The sequence below is a fragment of the Brachyhypopomus gauderio genome, unplaced genomic scaffold, assembly GCF_052324685.1.
Source record: "Brachyhypopomus gauderio isolate BG-103 unplaced genomic scaffold, BGAUD_0.2 sc105, whole genome shotgun sequence".
NCBI classification, from domain to species: Eukaryota; Metazoa; Chordata; class Actinopteri; order Gymnotiformes; family Hypopomidae; genus Brachyhypopomus; species Brachyhypopomus gauderio.
In genome coordinates, this window is record NW_027506926.1 from 640,224 (window position 1) to 665,343 (window position 25,120).

The 25,120-nt window shown below is 42.4% G+C and overlaps 1 protein-coding gene and 1 long non-coding RNA gene across 2 annotated transcripts in view; both read left to right on the forward strand.

Moving 5' to 3' along the window:
* Positions 1-25,120, forward strand: part of LOC143497285 (uncharacterized) — a 377,240-nt gene that overhangs the window by 252,123 nt on the left and 99,997 nt on the right. The window lies entirely within an intron of this gene.
* Positions 2,290-3,413, forward strand: LOC143497308 (uncharacterized). The gene is made up of 3 exons (XR_013125814.1): positions 2,290-2,428; positions 2,527-2,580; positions 2,897-3,413. It is a non-coding gene; the product is annotated as an uncharacterized LOC143497308 (long non-coding RNA).

A 25,120-nucleotide genomic window follows, 5' to 3' on the forward strand; every position in this document is an offset into this window, starting at 1 on the left:
GAAACATTTTATCTTTATTATGTAAACAAAATAATGTTCTAAGCCCATAACAAGTTGGTGCAGTGCATGAAGTAAGGTCTGGTAATCCATAACATTATTATCAAATCACTTTAAGTCAAAGGTAGTTTGTGTAAATTTAAAAATAGATCACCTTACTAATAATTCTTTTTTATTCCCATTTTCTTTTGTCTCTCCTCCAACACAGTTCTAAGCAGGTCATAGAGGCACTGGGTGATCATGACTATCTGGAGGAGACTCTGTTTGTAGAAGAACAACTTGATGCAGCAAAGAGGGAGATTGACCATCTGGAGGAAGAAAACCTCAAGAGTGAGCGGTTTCATCTACAACGCTTCCAGTGTGAGCCTAAACTGATCATGTTTTACACTGGATTTAAAGATGATGACACACTAAAAGCTGTGTAAAAGCAGCCTGTACACAGGCTCCATCTCAGATAAAGAAATTACCAAAGAGTCTGGCATTCTGAGCCTACTTGAACCAGGAGATGAAGTAATTGTAGATAAAGGGTTTCTTATCAAAGACCTCCTCAGTAACATTTGTGTGAAACTTGTAATTCCTACATTCTTGGGGCCATGTGGGCAGTTTAGTAAAGAAGAAATTACATACATGCAAGAAATTGCTCACTTGAGGATCCATGTTGAGCAATCAGACACATTAAAGAATACCAGATATTTGACGGAGTTCTGCCCCTTTCCCTGTGTGGTTCAGTTAACCAGCTGTGTTTGTGCTCTACTTACCAATTTTCAGGGACCTCTTTTTTAATTATGAAGTAACATATTCAAAGTGTATTATCAAATGTTAACATGCATAGTACAATCATGAAGTGTATTTTACAAAATCAGTGTTATTTTTATTAGCCATACTGGACTTTGAATTGCTGGAAAATTATTCTTCCACTGAGTAACAAACATTCAAACATTTATTCAGCTCAACTTTTATTGATGTACATTTTTTTTGTTAATAATGAAATTAATGTAACACATTTTTGCTCATTGTGAACCAATAAAAACAATATACAAATTTTCTAAAAATCATTCTCAATTCATTTTTTATGGTTCTGACATTTTTATGGTCATGACATTCTCTCACTTTTTAAAATCAATTCTTAAAACTGTCATATTACAGAAACATTTACCTATTAACAGTAGTTTCCTTAAGGAACAATGCCAAATTTATGTGCTTCCTTCCTTTATAGTCTCCTCATCTGCACAGGCCAGGCAGAAAATATTCAAAGAAGAACATATCCAGTTTAGTTTTCATAGACTCCGATATCTTGCCATCAAAGTGGATCTGCTCCAGGTGATTGTCTTTGGTACAGTGAACAAAAAGATCACACCACTTCATTCCAGTGATGCCCATCTGCCCCATTACCTGGTAATAGTAGTCATGGTTGCAGTGATCCACAGGGCAGGTCTCCAAACTCTGTTGCAACTTTATCCACTGGATGTCTGGCTGATGCTTGAAGTAGCTGGACCATTTGAGACGTGCTTCCAATAGCAGAAAGGTTCTCTGTAAGGACATGAGCAAACTGATCACTTGGAAGAGGGGCTGGAATGGGGCAATAGAGGTTAGGAATGATACCATCACAGCATCTTTTATATTTCTTCAGAAGTTGAGTTGCTATGGATGACTTTAATTTTGACACTGTCACTGTATTAACAGGTTTTGGGCTTAAACCTAATGCATGTGGTGGAATGTGCCAAGTCTGTGGCAGTGAGGTGTTACTAACAGTAGGAGGGACAGATTTACAGTCTAGCTTCAAAACATGATTGCAGGATGGCAGCCACGGTGACGAGCTCCTCCGTGTTGTGTTTGTTTTTGTTAATTAATGTTGTCTATTGTATGTCAAACTCAGTCAGCTGGAACAGAGAACAGTTACTAACCATGAGAGACAACATTTCTCCTCAAGTACCTTCAGAGTGTGTGGAAATCTTAACAACGGCCGCGCTGATGCTGCTGGGACTAGCAAGTGTAACCCACATAAACTGGGGATGCCCCTTTAAGAAATAGAGGTTGGGGAAGCTAGGTGGTCAACCTAGCCAATAGGAAGTTTCGGTTCCAGGGTGTTGTAAACCAATCCGAATGCAGACTGCCGTGGTAAGTTCCGCCCTTCTTCCTCGCGTCTGCAGGAATGTGGGTGAGCGAGAGAGAGAGCGGTCCGCCATGAGACTGTTAGCCAGTGCAGCGCGAGAGTCTGTGTATTAAAACGGTTATAATACTTGAAACAAACCCTTTTTCAGAAAGAATGGCCGGTTATCATCCGACTTCTAAGCTGGAAGTTGTGAAGTGAGGAAAAAAGACTGAACTTCAGTTTCTCTACCGAGCACTGTTAGAGCTACCTAGTTAGCCTCGTTAGCTCTTATTGGTTATTGGCTCCTGGAAGTTCGTCTCGTTCTCCATTCAGCTGAAGGTAAAGCCTAAAATATAGTATATTTTTACTTTGTTCACGATGAAAGCTCGTATTATTGAGGTTAAAGCATGAAAAATATGCCTTGTTACGTTATCTAGTGTCCGGCCTGAGATCCGCCATATTGTTGTCCCAAACGTGTGGCATTGAGATCGGTGAGCATATTATGTGCCTTTCATTGAGTTTTTGTTCTGTTTATTACATGTTTGCTAGTAATAGTGTTTAATTGATCCATTTAATTATTCAAATACAATGTTTAATATTGTTTAGAAAATAATTTTGCAATTTACATAAAAAGTAAATTGACAATGTAGTGAAATACTGCATTGAGGTAAAAGGAGATTGTTTTATTGCAAAATTGGGCAATGTAACAAATTGATGTCAAGTATGACTATAGAAACATGATTTAAGAATTACAGCCAAAACAGCTTAATAAAATTCTTCCATTCTGCTGGTCCTGTCTGTTGACAGGTCAGGTTTTTTTTTTATGCTGGATTATTCTTGAGGTGGATTCCTCCTGTGACTCTGATGGCGAGCCTTCCCACCTGGACTTAGAAAGAACTGGATTCCTTCTTTTCCATTGGAGTCCTGCTGCACCCTGCGGTGTGGTAGGCCTGTATCACTCACATCTTCACCCACAGTTGGTTATGCGTATGACCACTGACTGACATTTTCATTCTTATTGTCTCACCCTATAATTTCGGACATTACCTTTTGGACTAGTGTTTATTTGGGACGTTATAACAACTGCTGGGTAGGAAATTCTCCTCATGTGAATGGTGCTGAGTTGAGACCGAGTTGAAATTGAATCTGTTGTCTATTACATTTGGAATTCAGATTACCAGGGTGCACCCAAAAGATTTAAAACTGAGAACTAGCACTTGGCCAAGTATTATTATTATCAATTGTATTTTATTGTGTACTTTTATTTTCATGATTGTGTGTCTTGTACAATTGTTGTTAGTTTTATGATTTATGTCACTAAAGCCAGTTCTGTAAATTTATTTAACTGTCTTTGTGTGTCATTTAAACACCCCACTACGCTCCGATAGCCGAACCTATTGGCCATTCATTAGAATATATATATATAAAACCCTTCTCATCTGTGCTACACAAGGAGACACTGGAGGTGCAGACGAAGGGTCAGACGTGCGGGCTCGCTCGTACGTCTCAGGCTGCGCGGGCCTCGCACACCTCTACCGTCATTATTCCTCTCCAACCTCCCATCTCTCAGCAACAAAACTGAGGAACTACTCCTGCTCCACCGGACCAACAAGGAGTTCTCCTCTGCTTCTGCCCTCTGCTTCACGGAGACCTGGCTGAACGAGCTGATCCCGGACAGCGGGCTGGACGTACCGGGCTTCCAGCTGCTGAGAGCAGACAGAGACGTGGAGCGGAGCGGGAAGAGCAGGGGAGGAGGAATCTGCTTCTACATCAACGAGCGCTGGTGTAAATACACTACAGTACTGTTAACATCATGCTCTCCTCATCTGGAGTCTCTCTTCATTTACTGTCGGCCGTTTTACTCTCCCAGAGAATTCAGCTCCTTCGTTCTGGCCGGCGTGTACATTACGCCGAGCGCGTGCATCAGTGACGGGCAGAGACAGCTGGCCAAACAGATAATGGAACTAGAGAGAGATCTAGAGAGATCTAGAGATCTTTTCTGTCAGCTCTGCCTGTCCTTTCATTTATTTGAGTTATATCTACAAGTTCAAGTTATTTTTACAAGTTAAAAGGATCCATTACTCGTTACTTCACTTGGTAAGCTTTTTTTTTTACATTAATCTATAAAGGATAATTTAGCATTTTTTACATTCCGACAGTCCGACACTGCGAGTGAACTGTTTTTTGCGCCTCATCCTTGTGAGTGGTTTTTGTGCACTGTTTTATCAGCAGCTGATATTGTTTTCAGCTGTGAAATACCTGCCAGAACTTATTAGGTGTTATTTTTGCACTTTGGATTTTTAACTTGGATATTTGAGCCTTGTGCCCGGTGCTTTTGCGATTATGGCTCATGCTTCCACATCATCTATTTGCTCTGAGTGTATCAAACTGTCTCAGAGGGTTGCAGAACTTCAGGAAAGAATCCATACCTTACATTCTATAAGGGAGGAGGAAGAATATCTGGACTTGATTCTTGCCACACAAACCGCTGACAAAACCGTCCCTGTGACTGGCAAAGAAAGAGACGTTTCTCTCCATTGTTGCTGGGATGTACTGGGGGCAAAGCCTAAGCTCATCTTGGCCTCAACTCCTAATCCCGTTAACAACAACAATGATAAGGGCTGGACTCTTGTTCGGGGGAAGGAACGTAGCAGAAACCAGCACAGCAGCGGCGGCAAACAGCAATCCTCAGAACAGAACATTCTTCTCGATAACAGATATGAAGCTCTTGCCTCAACTGAAGTAGCAGAAACTGAGCAGTCTCATCACAGCATACTGCCTCCCTCTCCAGGACATCAAGGACATCAAGCACACCCCAATCAGCATCAGAGATCCGACTCCAGTCTGGCTGCTAAGCATGCAAATAACTCTGGCCATTCGCGGACCAACCACCAGGCTGCCAACTGTGTTAGCCAGAAGCATGCTAACAAGCATGCTAAGAGGGTTAGCCATCGGGGTGGTAACCATGTTGGCCATCGGGGTGGTAACCATGTTGGCCATCGGGGTGGTAACCATGTCGGCCATCGGGGTGGTAACCATGTCGGCCATCGGGGTGGTAACCATGTCGGCCATCGGGGTGGTAACCATGTCGGCCATCGGGGTGGTAACCATGTCGGCCATCGGGGTGGTAACCATGTCGGCCATCGGGGTGGTAACCATGTCGGCCATCGGGGTGGTAACCATGTCGGCCATCGGGGTGGTAACCATGTCGGCCATCGGGGTGGTAACCATGTCGGCCATCGGGGTGGTAACCATGTAAGCCGCCGAGGCATTAACGGTGAAAGAGACGAGGAACACCGCCACAGCCCAAAACGCTGCTAATTGGGGACTCAGTCATCAGAGATGTATGGAGCAACAGTATTAAGGCCTTTTGCTTTCCTCGTGTTACTGTCTGTGAAGTGATACCCATGATTCCACACATATTGCATGACCATCCAGCTACGGAAAGACTGATTGTACAGTCTTTTTTTAAAATTTTTTTTGGCTTACCTCCTGTCCAGATGTGGCTTGTAACAAATTAGGTCATACCAAATGGTGAGAAGCCTCAGGCTTTAGCCAAACAAGGCGTGTTGGCATGAGGATCTCCGTGTCCTGGTAGGAGACCTCATCCATGTATTATATGATGTTTCCAACAAGCAGGTCCTTAGATAATGGCAGTAATCTATGCAGTTAGGCCCTTATAAAGATCCAGATCGGTCAGTTCAGCACATGCTTTCTGATGTCACACAAACACACATATCTATCTATCTACCAACATAACTACCTACCTGCCTCCATCTATTTGCTTACCTCCTGTCCAGATGTGGCTTGTAACAAATTAGGTCATACCAAATGGTGAGAAGCCTCAGGCTTTAGCCAAACAAGGCGTGCTGGCATGAGGTTCTCCGTGTCCTGGTAGGAAACCGCATCCATGTATTATATGATGTTTCCAACAAGCAGGTACTTAGATAATGGCAGTAATCTATGCAGTTAGTCCATTATAAACGTCCAGATCTGTCACTTCAGCACATCCTTTCTGATGTCACAAAAACACAAACACACATATCTATCTATCTTTCTACCAACATAACTACCTACCTGCCTTCATCTATTTGCTTACCTCCTGTCCAGATGTGGCTTGTAACAAATTAGGTCATACCAAATGGTGAGAAGCCTCAGGCTTTAGCCAAACAAGGCGTGCTGGCATGAGGTTCTCCGTGTCCTGGTAGGAGACCGCATCCATGTATTATATGATGTTTCCAACAAGCAGGTAGTTAGATAATGGCAGTAATCTATGCAGTTAGGCCCTTATAAAGATCCAGATCGGTCAGTTCAGCACATGCTTTCTGATGTCACACAAACAAAAACACACATATCTATCTATCTTTCTACCAACATAACTACTTACCTGCCTCTATATACTTGCTTACCTCCTGTCCAGATGTGGCTTGTAACAAATTAGGTCATACCAAATGGAGAGAAAACCTCAGGCTTTAGCCAAACAAGGCGTGCTGGCATGAGGTTCTCCGTGTCCTGGTAGGAGACCTCATCCATGTATTATATGATGTTTCCAACAAGCAGGTCCTTAGATAATGGCAGTAATCTATGCAGTTAGGCCCTTATAAAGATCCAGATCGGTCAGTTCAGCACATGCTTTCTGATGTCACACAAACAAAAACACACATATCTATCTATCTTTCTACCAACATAACTACCTACCTGCCTCTATATACTTGCTTACCTCCTGTCCAGATGTGGCTTGTAACAAATTAGGTCATACCAAATGGAGAGAAAACCTCAGGCTTTAGCCAAACAAGGCGTGCTGGCATGAGGTTCTCCGTGTCCTGGTAGACCTCATCCATGTATTATATGATGTTTCCAACAAGCAGGTACTTAGATAATGGCAGTAATCTATGCAGTAAGTCCATTATAAACGTCCAGATCTGTCACTTCAGCACATGCTTTCTGATGTCACACAAACACAAACACACATATCTATCTATCTACCAACATAACTACCTACCTGCCTCCATCTATTTGCTTACCTCCTGTCCAGATGTGGCTTGTAACAAATTAGGTCATACCAAATGGAGAGAAAACCTCAGGCTTTAGCCAAACAAGGCGTACTGGCATGAGGTTCTCCGTGTCCTGGTAGACCTCATCCATGTATTATATGATGTTTCCAACAAGCAGGTACTTAGATAATGGCAGTAATCTATGCAGTTAGTCCATTATAAACGTCCAGATCTGTCAGTTCAGCACATGCTTTCTGATGTCACACAAACACAAACACACATATCTATCTATCTACCAACATAACTACCTACCTGCCTCCATCTATTTGCTTACCTCCTGTCCAGATGTGGCTTGTAACAAATTAGGTCATACCAAATGGTGAGAAGCCTCAGGCTTTAGCCAAACAAGGCGTGCTGGCATGAGGTTCTCCGTGTCCTGGTAGGAAACCGCATCCATGTATTATATGATGTTTCCAACAAGCAGGTAGTTAGATAATGGCAGTAATCTATGCAGTTAGGCCCTTATAAAGATCCAGATCGGTCAGTTCAGCACATGCTTTCTGATGTCACACAAACAAAAACACACATATCTATCTATCTTTCTACCAACATAAATACCTACCTGCCTCTATATACTTGCTTACCTCCTGTCCAGATGTGGCTTGTAACAAATTAGGTCATACCAAATGGAGAGAAAACCTCAGGCTTTAGCCAAACAAGGCGTGCTGGCATGAGGTTCTCCGTGTCCTGGTAGACCTCATCCATGTATTATATGATGTTTCCAACAAGCAGGTCCTTAGATAATGGCAGTAATCTATGCAGTTAGGCCCTTATAAAGATCCAGATCGGTCAGTTCAGCACATGCTTTCTGATGTCACACAAACACAAACACACATATCTATCTATCTACCAACATAACTACCTACCTGCCTCCATCTATTTGCTTACCTCCTGTCCAGATGTCGCTTGTAACAAATTAGGTCATACCAAATGGTGAGAAGCCTCAGGCTTTAGCTAAACAAGGCATGCTGGCATGAGGTTCTCCGTGTCCTGGTAGGAGACCGCATCCATGTATTATATGATGTTTCCAACAAGCAGGTAGTTAGATAATGGCAGTAATCTATGCAGTTAGGCCCTTATAAAGATCCAGATCGGTCAGTTCAGCACATGCTTTCTGATGTCACACAAACAAAAACACACATATCTATCTATCTTTCTATCAACATAACTACCTACCTGCCTCTATATACTTGCTTACCTCCTGTCCAGATGTGGCTTGTAACAAATTAGGTCATACCAAATGGAGAGAAAACCTCAGGCTTTAGCCAAACAAGGCGTGCTGGCATGAGGTTCTCCGTGTCCTGGTAGACCTCATCCATGTATTATATGATGTTTCCAACAAGCAGGTACTTAGATAATGGCAGTAATCTATGCAGTTAGTCCATTATAAACGTCCAGATCTGTCACTTCAGCACATCCTTTCTGATGTCACAAAAACACAAACACACATATCTATCTATCTTTCTACCAACATAACTACCTACCTGCCTCCATCTATTTGCTTACCTCCTGTCCAGATGTGGCTTGTAACAAATTAGGTCATACCAAATGGAGAGAAAACCTCAGGCTTTAGCCAAACAAGGCGTGCTGGCATGAGGTTCTCCGTGTCCTGGTAGACCTCATCCATGTATTATATGATGTTTCCAACAAGCAGGTACTTAGATAATGGCAGTAATCTATGCAGTTAGGCCCTTATAAAGATCCAGATCGGTCAGTTCAGCACATGCTTTCTGATGTCACACAAACACAAACACACATATCTATCTATCTACCAACATAACTACCTACCTGCCTCCATCTATTTGCTTACCTCCTGTCCAGATGTGGCTTGTAACAAATTAGTTTATACCAAATGGTGAGAAGCCTCAGGCTTTAGCCAAACAAGGCGTGCTGGCATGAGGTTCTCCGTGTCCTGGTAGGAGACCTCATCCATGTATTATATGATGTTTCCAACAAGCAGGTAGTTAGATAATGGCAGTAATCTATGCAGTTAGGCCCTTATAAAGATCCAGATCGGTCAGTTCAGCACATGCTTTCTGATGTCACACAAACAAAAACACACATATCTATCTATCTTTCTACCAACATAACTACTTACCTGCCTCTATATAATTGCTTACCTCCTGTCCAGATGTGGCTTGTAACAAATTAGGTCATACCAAATGGAGAGAAAACCTCAGGCTTTAGCCAAACAAGGTGTGCTGGCATGAGGTTCTCCGTGTCCTGGTAGGAGACCTCATCCATGTATTATATGATGTTTCCAACAAGCAGGTAGTTAGATAATGGCAGTAATCTATGCAGTTAGGCCCTTATAAAGATCCAGATCGGTCAGTTCAGCACATGCTTTCTGATGTCACACAAACAAAAACACACATATCTATCTATCTTTCTACCAACATAACTACCTACCTGCCTCTATATACTTGCTTACTTCCTGTCCAGATGTGGCTTGTAACAAATTAGGTCATACCAAATGGAGAGAAAACCTCAGGCTTTAGCCAAACAAGGCGTGCTGGCATGAGGTTCTCCGTGTCCTGGTAGACCTCATCCATGTATTATATGATGTTTCCAACAAGCAGGTACTTAGATAATGGCAGTAATCTATGCAGTTAGTCCATTATAAAGGTCCAGATCTGTCACTTCAGCACATCCTTTCTGATGTCACAAAAACACAAACACACATATCTATCTATCTTTCTACCAACATAACTACCTACCTGCCTCCATCTATTTGCTTACCTCCTGTCCAGATGTGGCTTGTAACAAATTAGGTCATACCAAATGTTGAGAAGCCTCAGGCTTTAGCCAAACAAGGCGTGCTGGCATGAGGATCTCCGTGTCCTTGTAGGAGACCTCATCCATGTATTATATGATGTTTCCAACAAGCAGGTCCTTAGATAATGGCAGTAATCTATGCAGTTAGGCCCTTATAAAGATCCAGATCGGTCAGTTCAGCACATGCTTTCTGATGTCACACAAACACAAACACACATATCTATCTATCTACCAACATAACTACCTACCTGCCTCCATCTATTTGCTTACCTCCTGTCCAGATGTGGCTTGTAACAAATTAGGTCATACCAAATGGAGAGAAAACCTCAGGCTTTAGCCAAACAAGGCGTGCTGGCATGAGGTTCTCCGTGTCCTGGTAGACCTCATCCATGTATTATATGATGTTTCCAACAAGCAGGTACTTAGATAATGACAGTAATCTATGCAGTTAGTCCATTATAAACGTCCAGATCTGTCAGTTCAGCACATGCTTTCTGATGTCACACAAACACACATATCTATCTATCTACCAACATAACTACCTACCTGCCTCCATCTATTTGCTTACCTCCTGTCCAGATGTGGCTTGTAACAAATTAGGTCATACCAAATGGTGAGAAGCCTCAGGCTTTAGCCAAACAAGGCGTGCTGGCATGAGGTTCTCCGTGTCCTGGTAGGAAACCGCATCCATGTATTATATGATGTTTCCAACAAGCAGGTAGTTAGATAATGGCAGTAATCTATGCAGTTAGGCCCTTATAAAGATCCAGATCGGTCAGTTCAGCACATGCTTTCTGATGTCACACAAACAAAAACACACATATCTATCTATCTTTCTACCAACATAAATACCTACCTGCCTCTATATACTTGCTTACCTCCTGTCCAGATGTGGCTTGTAACAAATTAGGTCATACCAAATGGAATGAAAACCTCAGGCTTTAGCCAAACAAGGCGTGCTGGCATGAGGTTCTCCGTGTCCTGGTAGACCTCATCCATGTATTATATGATGTTTCCAACAAGCAGGTCCTTAGATAATGGCAGTAATCTATGCAGTTAGGCCCTTATAAAGATCCAGATCGGTCAGTTCAGCACATGCTTTCTGATGTCACACAAACACAAACACACATATCTATCTATCTACCAACATAACTACCTACCTGCCTCCATCTATTTGCTTACCTCCTGTCCAGATGTCGCTTGTAACAAATGAGGTCATACCAAATGGTGAGAAGCCTCAGGCTTTAGCTAAACAAGGCATGCTGGCATGAGGTTCTCCGTGTCCTGGTAGGAGACCGCATCCATGTATTATATGATGTTTCCAACAAGCAGGTAGTTAGATAATGGCAGTAATCTATGCAGTTAGGCCCTTATAAAGATCCAGATCGGTCAGTTCAGCACATGCTTTCTGATGTCACACAAACAAAAACACACATATCTATCTATCTTTCTATCAACATAACTACCTACCTGCCTCTATATACTTGCTTACCTCCTGTCCAGATGTGGCTTGTAACAAATTAGGTCATACCAAATGGAGAGAAAACCTCAGGCTTTAGCCAAACAAGGCGTGCTGGCATGAGGTTCTCCGTGTCCTGGTAGACCTCTTCCATGTATTATATGATGTTTCCAACAAGCAGGTACTTAGATAATGGCAGTAATCTATGCAGTTAGTCCATTATAAACGTCCAGATCTGTCACTTCAGCACATCCTTTCTGATGTCACAAAAACACAAACACACATATCTATCTATCTTTCTACCAACATAACTACCTACCTGCCTCCATCTATTTGCTTACCTCCTGTCCAGATGTGGCTTGTAACAAATTAGGTCATACCAAATGGAGAGAAAACCTCAGGCTTTAGCCAAACAAGGCGTGCTGGCATGAGGTTCTCCGTGTCCTGGTAGGAGACCGCATCCATGTATTATATGATGTTTCCAACAAGCAGGTCCTTAGATAATGGCAGTAATCTATGCAGTTAGGCCCTTATAAAGATCCAGATCGGTCAGTTCAGCACATGCTTTCTGATGTCACACAAACACAAACACACATATCTATCTATCTACCAACATAACTACCTACCTGCCTCCATCTATTTGCTTACCTCCTGTCCAGATGTGGCTTGTAACAAATTAGGTCATACCAAATGGTGAGAAGCCTCAGGCTTTAGCCAAACAAGGCGTGCTGGCATGAGGATCTCCGTGTCCTGGTAGGAGACCTCATCCATGTATTATATGATGTTTCCAACAAGCAGGTCCTTAGATAATGGCAGTAATCTATGCAGTTAGGCCCTTATAAAGATCCAGATCGGTCAGTTCAGCACATGCTTTCTGATGTCACACAAACACAAACACACATATCTATCTATCTACCAACATAACTACCTACCTGCCTCCATCTATTTGCTTACCTCCTGTCCAGATGTGGCTTGTAACAAATTAGGTTATAGCAAATGGTGAGAAGCCTCAGGCTTTAGCCAAACAAGGCGTGCTGGCATGAGGTTCTCCGTGTCCTGGTAGGAGACCTCATCCATGTATTATATGATGTTTCCAACAAGCAGGTAGTTAGATAATGGCAGTAATCTATGCAGTTAGGCCCTTATAAAGATCCAGATCGGTCAGTTCAGCACATGCTTTCTGATGTCACACAAACACAAACACACATATCTATCTATCTACCAACATAACTACCTACCTGCCTCCATCTATTTGCTTACCTCCTGTCCAGATGTGGCTTGTAACAAATTAGGTCATACCAAATGGTGAGAAGCCTCAGGCTTTAGCCAAACAAGGCGTGCTGGCATGAGGTTCTCCGTGTCCTGGTAGGAGACCGCATCCATGTATTATATGATGTTTCCAACAAGTAGGTAGTTAGATAATGGCAGTAATCTATGCAGTTAGGCCCTTATAAAGATCCAGATCGGTCAGTTCAGCACATGCTTTCTGATGTCACACAAACAAAAACACACATATCTATCTATCTTTCTACCAACATAACTACTTACCTGCCTCTATATACTTGCTTACCTCCTGTCCAGATGTGGCTTGTAACAAATTAGGTCATACCAAATGGAGAGAAAACCTCAGGCTTTAGCCAAACAAGGCGTGCTGGCATGAGGTTCTCCGTGTCCTGGTAGGAGACCGCATCCATGTATTATATGATGTTTCCAACAAGCAGGTCCTTAGATAATGGCAGTAATCTATGCAGTTAGGCCCTTATAAAGATCCAGATCGGTCAGTTCAGCACATGCTTTCTGATGTCACACAAACACAAACACACATATCTATCTATCTTTCTACCAACATAACTACCTACCTGCCTCTATATACTTGCTTACCTCCTGTCCAGATGTGGCTTGTAACAAATTAGGTCATACCAAATGTTGAGAAGCCTCAGGCTTTAGCCAAACAAGGCGTGCTGGCATGAGGATCTCCGTGTCCTGGTAGGAGACCTCATCCATGTATTATATGATGTTTCCAACAAGCAGGTCCTTAGATAATGGCAGTAATCTATGCAGTTAGGCCCTTATAAAGATCCAGATCGGTCAGTTCAGCACATGCTTTCTGATGTCACACAAACACAAACACACATATCTATCTATCTACCAACATAACTACCTACCTGCCTCCATCTATTTGCTTACCTCCTGTCCAGATGTGGCTTGTAACAAATTAGGTCATACCAAATGGAGAGAAAACCTCAGGCTTTAGCCAAACAAGGCGTGCTGGCATGAGGTTCTCCGTGTCCTGGTAGACCTCATCCATGTATTATATGATGTTTCCAACAAGCAGGTACTTAGATAATGGCAGTAATCTATGCAGTTAGTCCATTATAAACGTCCAGATCTGTCACTTCAGCACATCCTTTCTGATGTCACAAAAACACAAACACACATATCTATCTATCTTTCTACCAACATAACTACCTACCTGCCTCCATCTATTTGCTTACCTCCTGTCCAGATGTGGCTTGTAACAAATTAGGTCATACCAAATGGAGAGAAAACCTCAGGCTTTAGCCAAACAAGGCGTGCTGGCATGAGGTTCTCCGTGTCCTGGTAGACCTCATCCATGTATTATATGATGTTTCCAACAAGCAGGTACTTAGATAATGGCAGTAATCTATGCAGTTAGGCCCTTATAAAGATCCAGATCGGTCAGTTCAGCACATGCTTTCTGATGTCACACAAACACAAACACACATATCTATCTATCTACCAACATAACTACCTACCTGCCTCCATCTATTTGCTTACCTCCTGTCCAGATGTGGCTTGTAACAAATTAGTTTATACCAAATGGTGAGAAGCCTCAGGCTTTAGCCAAACAAGGCGTGCTGGCATGAGGTTCTCCGTGTCCTGGTAGGAGACCTCATCCATGTATTATATGATGTTTCCAACAAGCAGGTAGTTAGATAATGGCAGTAATCTATGCAGTTAGGCCCTTATAAAGATCCAGATCGGTCAGTTCAGCACATGCTTTCTGATGTCACACAAACAAAAACACACATATCTATCTATCTTTCTACCAACATAACTACTTACCTGCCTCTATATAATTGCTTACCTCCTGTCCAGATGTGGCTTGTAACAAATTAGGTCATACCAAATGGAGAGAAAACCTCAGGCTTTAGCCAAACAAGGTGTGCTGGCATGAGGTTCTCCGTGTCCTGGTAGGAGACCTCATCCATGTATTATATGATGTTTCCAACAAGCAGGTAGTTAGATAATGGCAGTAATCTATGCAGTTAGGCCCTTATAAAGATCCAGATCGGTCAGTTCAGCACATGCTTTCTGATGTCACACAAACAAAAACACACATATCTATCTATCTTTCTACCAACATAACTACCTACCTGCCTCTATATACTTGCTTACTTCCTGTCCAGATGTGGCTTGTAACAAATTAGGTCATACCAAATGGAGAGAAAACCTCAGGCTTTAGCCAAACAAGGCGTGCTGGCATGAGGTTCTCCGTGTCCTGGTAGACCTCATCCATGTATTATATGATGTTTCCAACAAGCAGGTACTTAGATAATGGCAGTAATCTATGCAGTTAGTCCATTATAAAGGTCCAGATCTGTCACTTCAGCACATCCTTTCTGATGTCACAAAAACACAAACACACATATCTATCTATCTTTCTACCAACATAACTACCTACCTGCCTCCATCTATTTGCTTACCTCCTGTCCAGATGTGGCTTGTAACAAATTAGGTCATACCAAATGTTGAGAAGCCTCAGGCTTTAGCCAAACAAGGCGTGCTGGCATGAGGATCTCCGTGTCCTTGTAGGAGACCTCATCCATGTATTATATGATGTTTCCAACAAGCAGGTCCTTAGATAATGGCAGTAATCTATGCAGTTAGGCCCTTATAAAGATCCAGATCGGTCAGTTCAGCACATGCTTTCTGATGTCACACAAACACAAACACACATATCTATCTATCTACCAACATAACTACCTACCTGCCTCCATCTATTTGCTTACCTCCTGTCCAGATGTGGCTTGTAACAAATTAGGTCATACCAAATGGAGAGAAAACCTCAGGCTTTAGCCAAACAAGGCGTGCTGGCATGAGGTTCTCCGTGTCCTGGTAGACCTCATCCATGTATTATATGATGTTTCCAACAAGCAGGTACTTAGATAATGACAGTAATCTATGCAGTTAGTCCATTATAAACGTCCAGATCTGTCAGTTCAGCACATGCTTTCTGATGTCACACAAACACACATATCTATCTATCTACCAACATAACTACCTACCTGCCTCCATCTATTTGCTTACCTCCTGTCCAGATGTGGCTTGTAACAAATTAGGTCATACCAAATGGTGAGAAGCCTCAGGCTTTAGCCAAACAAGGCGTGCTGGCATGAGGTTCTCCGTGTCCTGGTAGGAAACCGCATCCATGTATTATATGATGTTTCCAACAAGCAGGTAGTTAGATAATGGCAGTAATCTATGCAGTTAGGCCCTTATAAAGATCCAGATCGGTCAGTTCAGCACATGCTTTCTGATGTCACACAAACAAAAACACACATATCTATCTATCTTTCTACCAACATAAATACCTACCTGCCTCTATATACTTGCTTACCTCCTGTCCAGATGTGGCTTGTAACAAATTAGGTCATACCAAATGGAATGAAAACCTCAGGCTTTAGCCAAACAAGGCGTGCTGGCATGAGGTTCTCCGTGTCCTGGTAGACCTCATCCATGTATTATATGATGTTTCCAACAAGCAGGTCCTTAGATAATGGCAGTAATCTATGCAGTTAGGCCCTTATAAAGATCCAGATCGGTCAGTTCAGCACATGCTTTCTGATGTCACACAAACACAAACACACATATCTATCTATCTACCAACATAACTACCTACCTGCCTCCATCTATTTGCTTACCTCCTGTCCAGATGTCGCTTGTAACAAATGAGGTCATACCAAATGGTGAGAAGCCTCAGGCTTTAGCTAAACAAGGCATGCTGGCATGAGGTTCTCCGTGTCCTGGTAGGAGACCGCATCCATGTATTATATGATGTTTCCAACAAGCAGGTAGTTAGATAATGGCAGTAATCTATGCAGTTAGGCCCTTATAAAGATCCAGATCGGTCAGTTCAGCACATGCTTTCTGATGTCACACAAACAAAAACACACATATCTATCTATCTTTCTATCAACATAACTACCTACCTGCCTCTATATACTTGCTTACCTCCTGTCCAGATGTGGCTTGTAACAAATTAGGTCATACCAAATGGAGAGAAAACCTCAGGCTTTAGCCAAACAAGGCGTGCTGGCATGAGGTTCTCCGTGTCCTGGTAGACCTCTTCCATGTATTATATGATGTTTCCAACAAGCAGGTACTTAGATAATGGCAGTAATCTATGCAGTTAGTCCATTATAAACGTCCAGATCTGTCACTTCAGCACATCCTTTCTGATGTCACAAAAACACAAACACACATATCTATCTATCTTTCTACCAACATAACTACCTACCTGCCTCCATCTATTTGCTTACCTCCTGTCCAGATGTGGCTTGTAACAAATTAGGTCATACCAAATGGAGAGAAAACCTCAGGCTTTAGCCAAACAAGGCGTGCTGGCATGAGGTTCTCCGTGTCCTGGTAGGAGACCGCATCCATGTATTATATGATGTTTCCAACAAGCAGGTCCTTAGATAATGGCAGTAATCTATGCAGTTAGGCCCTTATAAAGATCCAGATCGGTCAGTTCAGCACATGCTTTCTGATGTCACACAAACACAAACACACATATCTATCTATCTACCAACATAACTACCTACCTGCCTCCATCTATTTGCTTACCTCCTGTCCAGATGTGGCTTGTAACAAATTAGGTCATACCAAATGGTGAGAAGCCTCAGGCTTTAGCCAAACAAGGCGTGCTGGCATGAGGATCTCCGTGTCCTGGTAGGAGACCTCATCCATGTATTATATGATGTTTCCAACAAGCAGGTCCTTAGATAATGGCAGTAATCTATGCAGTTAGGCCCTTATAAAGATCCAGATCGGTCAGTTCAGCACATGCTTTCTGATGTCACACAAACACAAACACACATATCTATCTATCTACCAACATAACTACCTACCTGCCTCCATCTATTTGCTTACCTCCTGTCCAGATGTGGCTTGTAACAAATTAGGTTATAGCAAATGGTGAGAAGCCTCAGGCTTTAGCCAAACAAGGCGTGCTGGCATGAGGTTCTCCGTGTCCTGGTAGGAGACCTCATCCATGTATTATATGATGTTTCCAACAAGCAGGTAGTTAGATAATGGCAGTAATCTATGCAGTTAGGCCCTTATAAAGATCCAGATCGGTCAGTTCAGCACATGCTTTCTGATGTCACACAAACACAAACACACATATCTATCTATCTACCAACATAACTACCTACCTGCCTCCATCTATTTGCTTACCTCCTGTCCAGATGTGGCTTGTAACAAATTAGGTCATACCAAATGGTGAGAAGCCTCAGGCTTTAGCCAAACAAGGCGTGCTGGCATGAGGTTCTCCGTGTCCTGGTAGGAGACCGCATCCATGTATTATATGATGTTTCCAACAAGTAGGTAGTTAGATAATGGCAGTAATCTATGCAGTTAGGCCCTTATAAAGATCCAGATCGGTCAGTTCAGCACATGCTTTCTGATGTCACACAAACAAAAACACACATATCTATCTATCTTTCTACCAACATAACTACTTACCTGCCTCTATATACTTGCTTACCTCCTGTCCAGATGTGGCTTGTAACAAATTAGGTCATACCAAATGGAGAGAAAACCTCAGGCTTTAGCCAAACAAGGCGTGCTGGCATGAGGTTCTCCGTGTCCTGGTAGGAGACCGCATCCATGTATTATATGATGTTTCCAACAAGCAGGTCCTTAGATAATGGCAGTAATCTATGCAGTTAGGCCCTTATAAAGATCCAGATCGGTCAGTTCAGCACATGCTTTCTGATGTCACACAAACACAAACACACATATCTATCTATCTTTCTACCAACATAACTACCTACCTGCCTCTATATACTTGCTTACCTCCTGTCCAGATGTGGCTTGTAACAAATTAGGTCATACCAAATGTTGAGAAGCCTCAGGCTTTAGCCAAACAAGGCGTGCTGGCATGAGGATCTCCGTGTCCTGGTAGGAGACCTCATCCATGTATTATATGATGTTTCCAACAAGCAGGTCCTTAGATAATGGCAGTAATCTATGCAGTTAGGCCCTTATAAAGATCCAGATCGGTCAGTTCAGCACATGCTTTCTGATGTCACACAAACACAAACACACATATCTATCTATCTACCAACATAACTACCTACCTGCCTCCATCTATTTGCTTACCTCCTGTCCAGATGTGGCTTGTAACAAATTAGGTTATACCAAATGGTGAGAAGCCTCAGGCTTTAGCCAAACAAGGCGTGCTGGCATGAGGTTCTCCGTGTCCTGGTAGGAGACCGCATCCATGTATTATATGATGTTTCCAACAAGCGGGTCCTTAGATAATGGCAGTAATCTATGCAGTTAGGCCCTTATAAAGATCCAGATCGGTCAGTTCAGCACATGCTTTCTGATGTCACACAAACACAAACACACATATCTATCTATCTTTCTACCAACATAACTACCTACCTGCCTCTATATACTTGCTTACCTCCTGTCCAGATGTGGCTTGTAACAAATTAGGTCATACCAAATGGAGAGAAAACCTCAGGCTTTAGCCAAACAAGGCGTGCTGGCATGAGGTTCTCCGTGTCCTGGTAGACCTCATCCATGTATTATATGATGTTTCCAACAAGCAGGTACTTAGATAATGGCAGTAATCTATGCAGTTAGTCCATTATAAACGTCCAGATCTGTCACTTCAGCACATCCTTTCTGATGTCACAAAAACACAAACACACATATCTATCTATCTTTCTACCAACATAACTACCTACCTGCCTCTATATACTTGCTTACTTCCTGTCCAGATGTGGCTTGTAACAAATTAGGTCATACCAAATGGAGAGAAAACCTCAGGATTTAGCCAAACAAGGCGTGCTGGCATGAGGCTCTCCGTGTCCTGGTAGACCTCATCCATGTATTATATGATGTTTCCAACAAGCAGGTACTTAGATAATGGAAGTAATCTATGCAGTTAGTCCATTATAAAGGTCCAGATCTGTCACTTCAGCACATCCTTTCTGATGTCACAAAAACACAAACACACATATCTATTTATCTTTCTACCAACATAACTACCTACCTGCCTCCATCTATTTGCTTACCTCCTGTCCAGATGTGGCTTGTAACAAATTAGGTTATAGCAAATGGTGAGAAGCCTCAGGCTTTAGCCAAACAAGGCGTGCTGGCATGAGATTCTCCGTGTCCTGGTAGGAGACCTCATCCATGTATTATATGATGTTTCCAACAAGCAGGTAGTTAGATAATGGCAGTAATCTATGCAGTTAGGCCCTTATAAAGATCCAGATCGGTCAGTTCAGCACATGCTTTCTGATGTCACACAAACACAAACACACATATCTATCTATCTACCAACATAACTACCTACCTGCCTCCATCTATTTGCTTACCTCCTGTCCAGATGTGGCTTGTAACAAATTAGGTCATACCAAATGGTGAGAAGCCTCAGGCTTTAGCCAAACAAGGCGTGCTGGCATGAGGTTCTCCGTGTCCTGGTAGGAGACCGCATCCATGTATTATATGATGTTTCCAACAAGTAGGTAGTTAGATAATGGCAGTAATCTATGCAGTTAGGCCCTTATAAAGATCCAGATCGGTCAGTTCAGCACATGCTTTCTGATGTCACACAAACAAAAACACACATATCTATCTATCTTTCTACCAACATAACTACTTACCTGCCTCTATATACTTGCTTACCTCCTGTCCAGATGTGGCTTGTAACAAATTAGGTCATACCAAATGGAGAGAAAACCTCAGGCTTTAGCCAAACAAGGCGTGCTGGCATGAGGTTCTCCGTGTCCTGGTAGGAGACCGCATCCATGTATTATATGATGTTTCCAACAAGCAGGTCCTTAGATAATGGCAGTAATCTATGCAGTTAGGCCCTTATAAAGATCCAGATCGGTCAGTTCAGCACATGCTTTCTGATGTCACACAAACACAAACACACATATCTATCTATCTTTCTACCAACATAACTACCTACCTGCCTCTATATACTTGCTTACCTCCTGTCCAGATGTGGCTTGTAACAAATTAGGTCATACCAAATGTTGAGAAGCCTCAGGCTTTAGCCAAACAAGGCGTGCTGGCATGAGGATCTCCGTGTCCTGGTAGGAGACCTCATCCATGTATTATATGATGTTTCCAACAAGCAGGTCCTTAGATAATGGCAGTAATCTATGCAGTTAGGCCCTTATAAAGATCCAGATCGGTCAGTTCAGCACATGCTTTCTGATGTCACACAAACACAAACACACATATCTATCTATCTACCAACATAACTACCTACCTGCCTCCATCTATTTGCTTACCTCCTGTCCAGATGTGGCTTGTAACAAATTAGGTCATACCAAATGGTGAGAAGCCTCAGGCTTTAGCCAAACAAGGCGTGCTGGCATGAGGTTCTCCGTGTCCAGGTAGGAGACCTCATCCATGTATTATATGATGTTTCCAACAAGCAGGTAGTTAGATAATGGCAGTAATCTATGCAGTTAGGCCCTTATAAAGATCCAGATCGGTCAGTTCAGCACATGCTTTCTGATGTCACACAAACAAAAACACACATATCTATCTATCTTTCTACCAACATAACTACCTACCTGCCTCTATATACTTGCTTACCTCCTGTCCAGATGTGGCTTGTAACAAATTAGGTCATACCAAATGGAGAGAAAACCTCAGGCTTTAGCCAAACAAGGCGTGCTGGCATGAGGTTCTCCGTGTCCTGGTAGACCTCATCCATGTATTATATGATGTTTCCAACAAGCAGGTACTTAGATAATGGCAGTAATCTATGCAGTTAGTCCATTATAAACGTCCAGATCTGTCACTTCAGCACATCCTTTCTGATGTCACAAAAACACAAACACACATATCTATCTATCTTTCTACCAACATAACTACCTACCTGCCTCTATATACTTGCTTACTTCCTGTCCAGATGTGGCTTGTAACAAATTAGGTCATACCAAATGGAGAGAAAACCTCAGGCTTTAGCCAAACAAGGCGTGCTGGCATGAGGTTCTCCGTGTCCTGGTAGACCTCATCCATGTATTATATGATGTTTCCAACAAGCAGGTACTTAGATAATGGCAGTAATCTATGCAGTTAGTCCATTATAAACGTCCAGATCTGTCACTTCAGCACATCCTTTCTGATGTCACAAAAACACAAACACACATATCTATCTATCTTTCTACCAACATAACTACCTACCTGCCTCTATATACTTGCTTACTTCCTGTCCAGATGTGGCTTGTAACAAATTAGGTTATAGCAAATGGTGAGAAGCCTCAGGCTTTAGCCAAACAAGGCGTGCTGGCATGAGGTTCTCCGTGTCCTGGTAGGAGACCTCATCCATGTATTATATGATGTTTCCAACAAGCAGGTAGTTAGATAATGGCAGTAATCTATGCAGTTAGGCCCTTATAAAGATCCAGATCGGTCAGTTCAGCACATGCTTTCTGATGTCACACAAACACAAACACACATATCTATCTGTCTACCAACATAACTACCTACCTGCCTCCATCTATTTGCTTACCTCCTGTCCAGATGTGGCTTGTAACAAATTAGGTCATACCAAATGGTGAGAAGCCTCAGGCTTTAGCCAAACAAGGCGTGCTGGCATGAGGTTCTCCGTGTCCTGGTAGGAGACCGCATCCATGTATTATATGATGTTTCCAACAAGCAGGTAGTTAGATAATGGCAGTAATCTATGCAGTTAGGCCCTTATAAAGATCCAGATCGGTCAGTTCAGCACATGCTTTCTGATGTCACACAAACAAAAACACACATATCTATCTATCTTTCTACCAACATAACTACTTACCTGCCTCTATATACTTGCTTACCTCCTGTCCAGATGTGGCTTGTAACAAATTAGGTCATACCAAATGGAGAGAAAACCTCAGGCTTTAGCCAAACAAGGCGTGCTGGCATGAGGTTCTCCGTGTCCTGGTAGGAGACCTCATCCATGTATTATATGATGTTTCCAACAAGCAGGTCCTTAGATAATGGCAGTAATCTATGCAGTTAGGCCCTTATAAAGATCCAGATCGGTCAGTTCAGCACATGCTTTCTGATGTCACACAAACAAAAACACACATATCTATCTATCTTTCTACCAACATAACTACCTACCTGCCTCTATATACTTGCTTACCTCCTGTCCAGATGTGGCTTGTAACAAATTAGGTCATACCAAATGGAGAGAAAACCTCAGGCTTTAGCCAAACAAGGCGTGCTGGCATGAGGTTCTCCGTGTCCTGGTAGACCTCATCCATGTATTATATGATGTTTCCAACAAGCAGGTACTTAGATAATGGCAGTAATCTATGCAGTAAGTCCATTATAAACGTCCAGATCTGTCACTTCAGCACATCCTTTCTGATGTCACAAAAACACAAACACACATATCTATCTATCTTTCTACCAACATAACTACCTACCTGCCTCTATATACTTGCTTACTTCCTGTCCAGATGTGGCTTGTAACAAATTAGGTCATACCAAATGGAGAGAAAACCTCAGGCTTTAGCCAAACAAGGCGTGCTGGCATGAGGTTCTCCGTGTCCTGGTAGACCTCATCCATGTATTATATGATGTTTCCAACAAGCAGGTACTTAGATAATGGCAGTAATCTATGCAGTTAGTCCATTATAAACGTCCAGATCTGTCACTTCAGCACATCCTTTCTGATGTCACAAAAACACAAACACACATATCTATCTATCTTTCTACCAACATAACTACCTACCTGCCTCTATATACTTGCTTACTTCCTGTCCAGATGTGGCTTGTAACAAATTAGGTTATAGCAAATGGTGAGAAGCCTCAGGCTTTAGCCAAACAAGGCGTGCTGGCATGAGGTTCTCCGTGTCCTGGTAGGAGACCTCATCCATGTATTATATGATGTTTCCAACAAGCAGGTAGTTAGATAATGGCAGTAATCTATGCAGTTAGGCCCTTATAAAGATCCAGATCGGTCAGTTCAGCACATGCTTTCTGATGTCACACAAACACAAACACACATATCTATCTGTCTACCAACATAACTACCTACCTGCCTCCATCTATTTGCTTACCTCCTGTCCAGATGTGGCTTGTAACAAATTAGGTCATACCAAATGGTGAGAAGCCTCAGGCTTTAGCCAAACAAGGCGTGCTGGCATGAGGTTCTCCGTGTCCTGGTAGGAGACCGCATCCATGTATTATATGATGTTTCCAACAAGCAGGTAGTTAGATAATGGCAGTAATCTATGCAGTTAGGCCCTTATAAAGATCCAGATCGGTCAGTTCAGCACATGCTTTCTGATGTCACACAAACAAAAACACACATATCTATCTATCTTTCTACCAACATAACTACTTACCTGCCTCTATATACTTGCTTACCTCCTGTCCAGATGTGGCTTGTAACAAATTAGGTCATACCAAATGGAGAGAAAACCTCAGGCTTTAGCCAAACAAGGCGTGCTGGCATGAGGTTCTCCGTGTCCTGGTAGGAGACCTCATCCATGTATTATATGATGTTTCCAACAAGCAGGTCCTTAGATAATGGCAGTAATCTATGCAGTTAGGCCCTTATAAAGATCCAGATCGGTCAGTTCAGCACATGCTTTCTGATGTCACACAAACAAAAACACACATATCTATCTATCTTTCTACCAACATAACTACCTACCTGCCTCTATATACTTGCTTACCTCCTGTCCAGATGTGGCTTGTAACAAATTAGGTCATACCAAATGGAGAGAAAACCTCAGGCTTTAGCCAAACAAGGCGTGCTGGCATGAGGTTCTCCGTGTCCTGGTAGACCTCATCCATGTATTATATGATGTTTCCAACAAGCAGGTACTTAGATAATGGCAGTAATCTATGCAGTAAGTCCATTATAAACGTCCAGATCTGTCACTTCAGCACATGCTTTCTGATGTCACAAAAACACAAACACACATATCTATCTATCTTTCTACCAACATAACTACCTACCTGCCTCCATCTATTTGCTTACCTCCTGTCCAGATGTGGCTTGTAACAAATTAGGTCATACCAAATGTTGAGAAGCCTCAGGCTTTAGCCAAACAAGGCGTGCTGGCATGAGGTTCTCTGTGTCCTGGTAGGAGACCTCATCCATGTATTATATGATGTTTCCAACAAGCAGGTAGTTAGATAATGGCAGTAATCTATGCAGTTAGGCCCTTATAAAGATCCAGATCGGTCAGTTCAGCACATGCTTTCTGATGTCACACAAACAAAAACACACATATCTATCTATCTTTCTACCAACATAACTACCTACCTGCCTCTATATACTTGCTTACTTCCTGTCCAGATGTGGCTTGTAACAAATTAGGTCATACCAAATGGAGAGAAAACCTCAGGCTTTAGCCAAACTAGGCGTGCTGGCATGAGGTTCTCCGTGTCCTGGTAGACCTCATCCATGTATTATATGATGTTTCCAACAAGCAGGTACTTAGATAA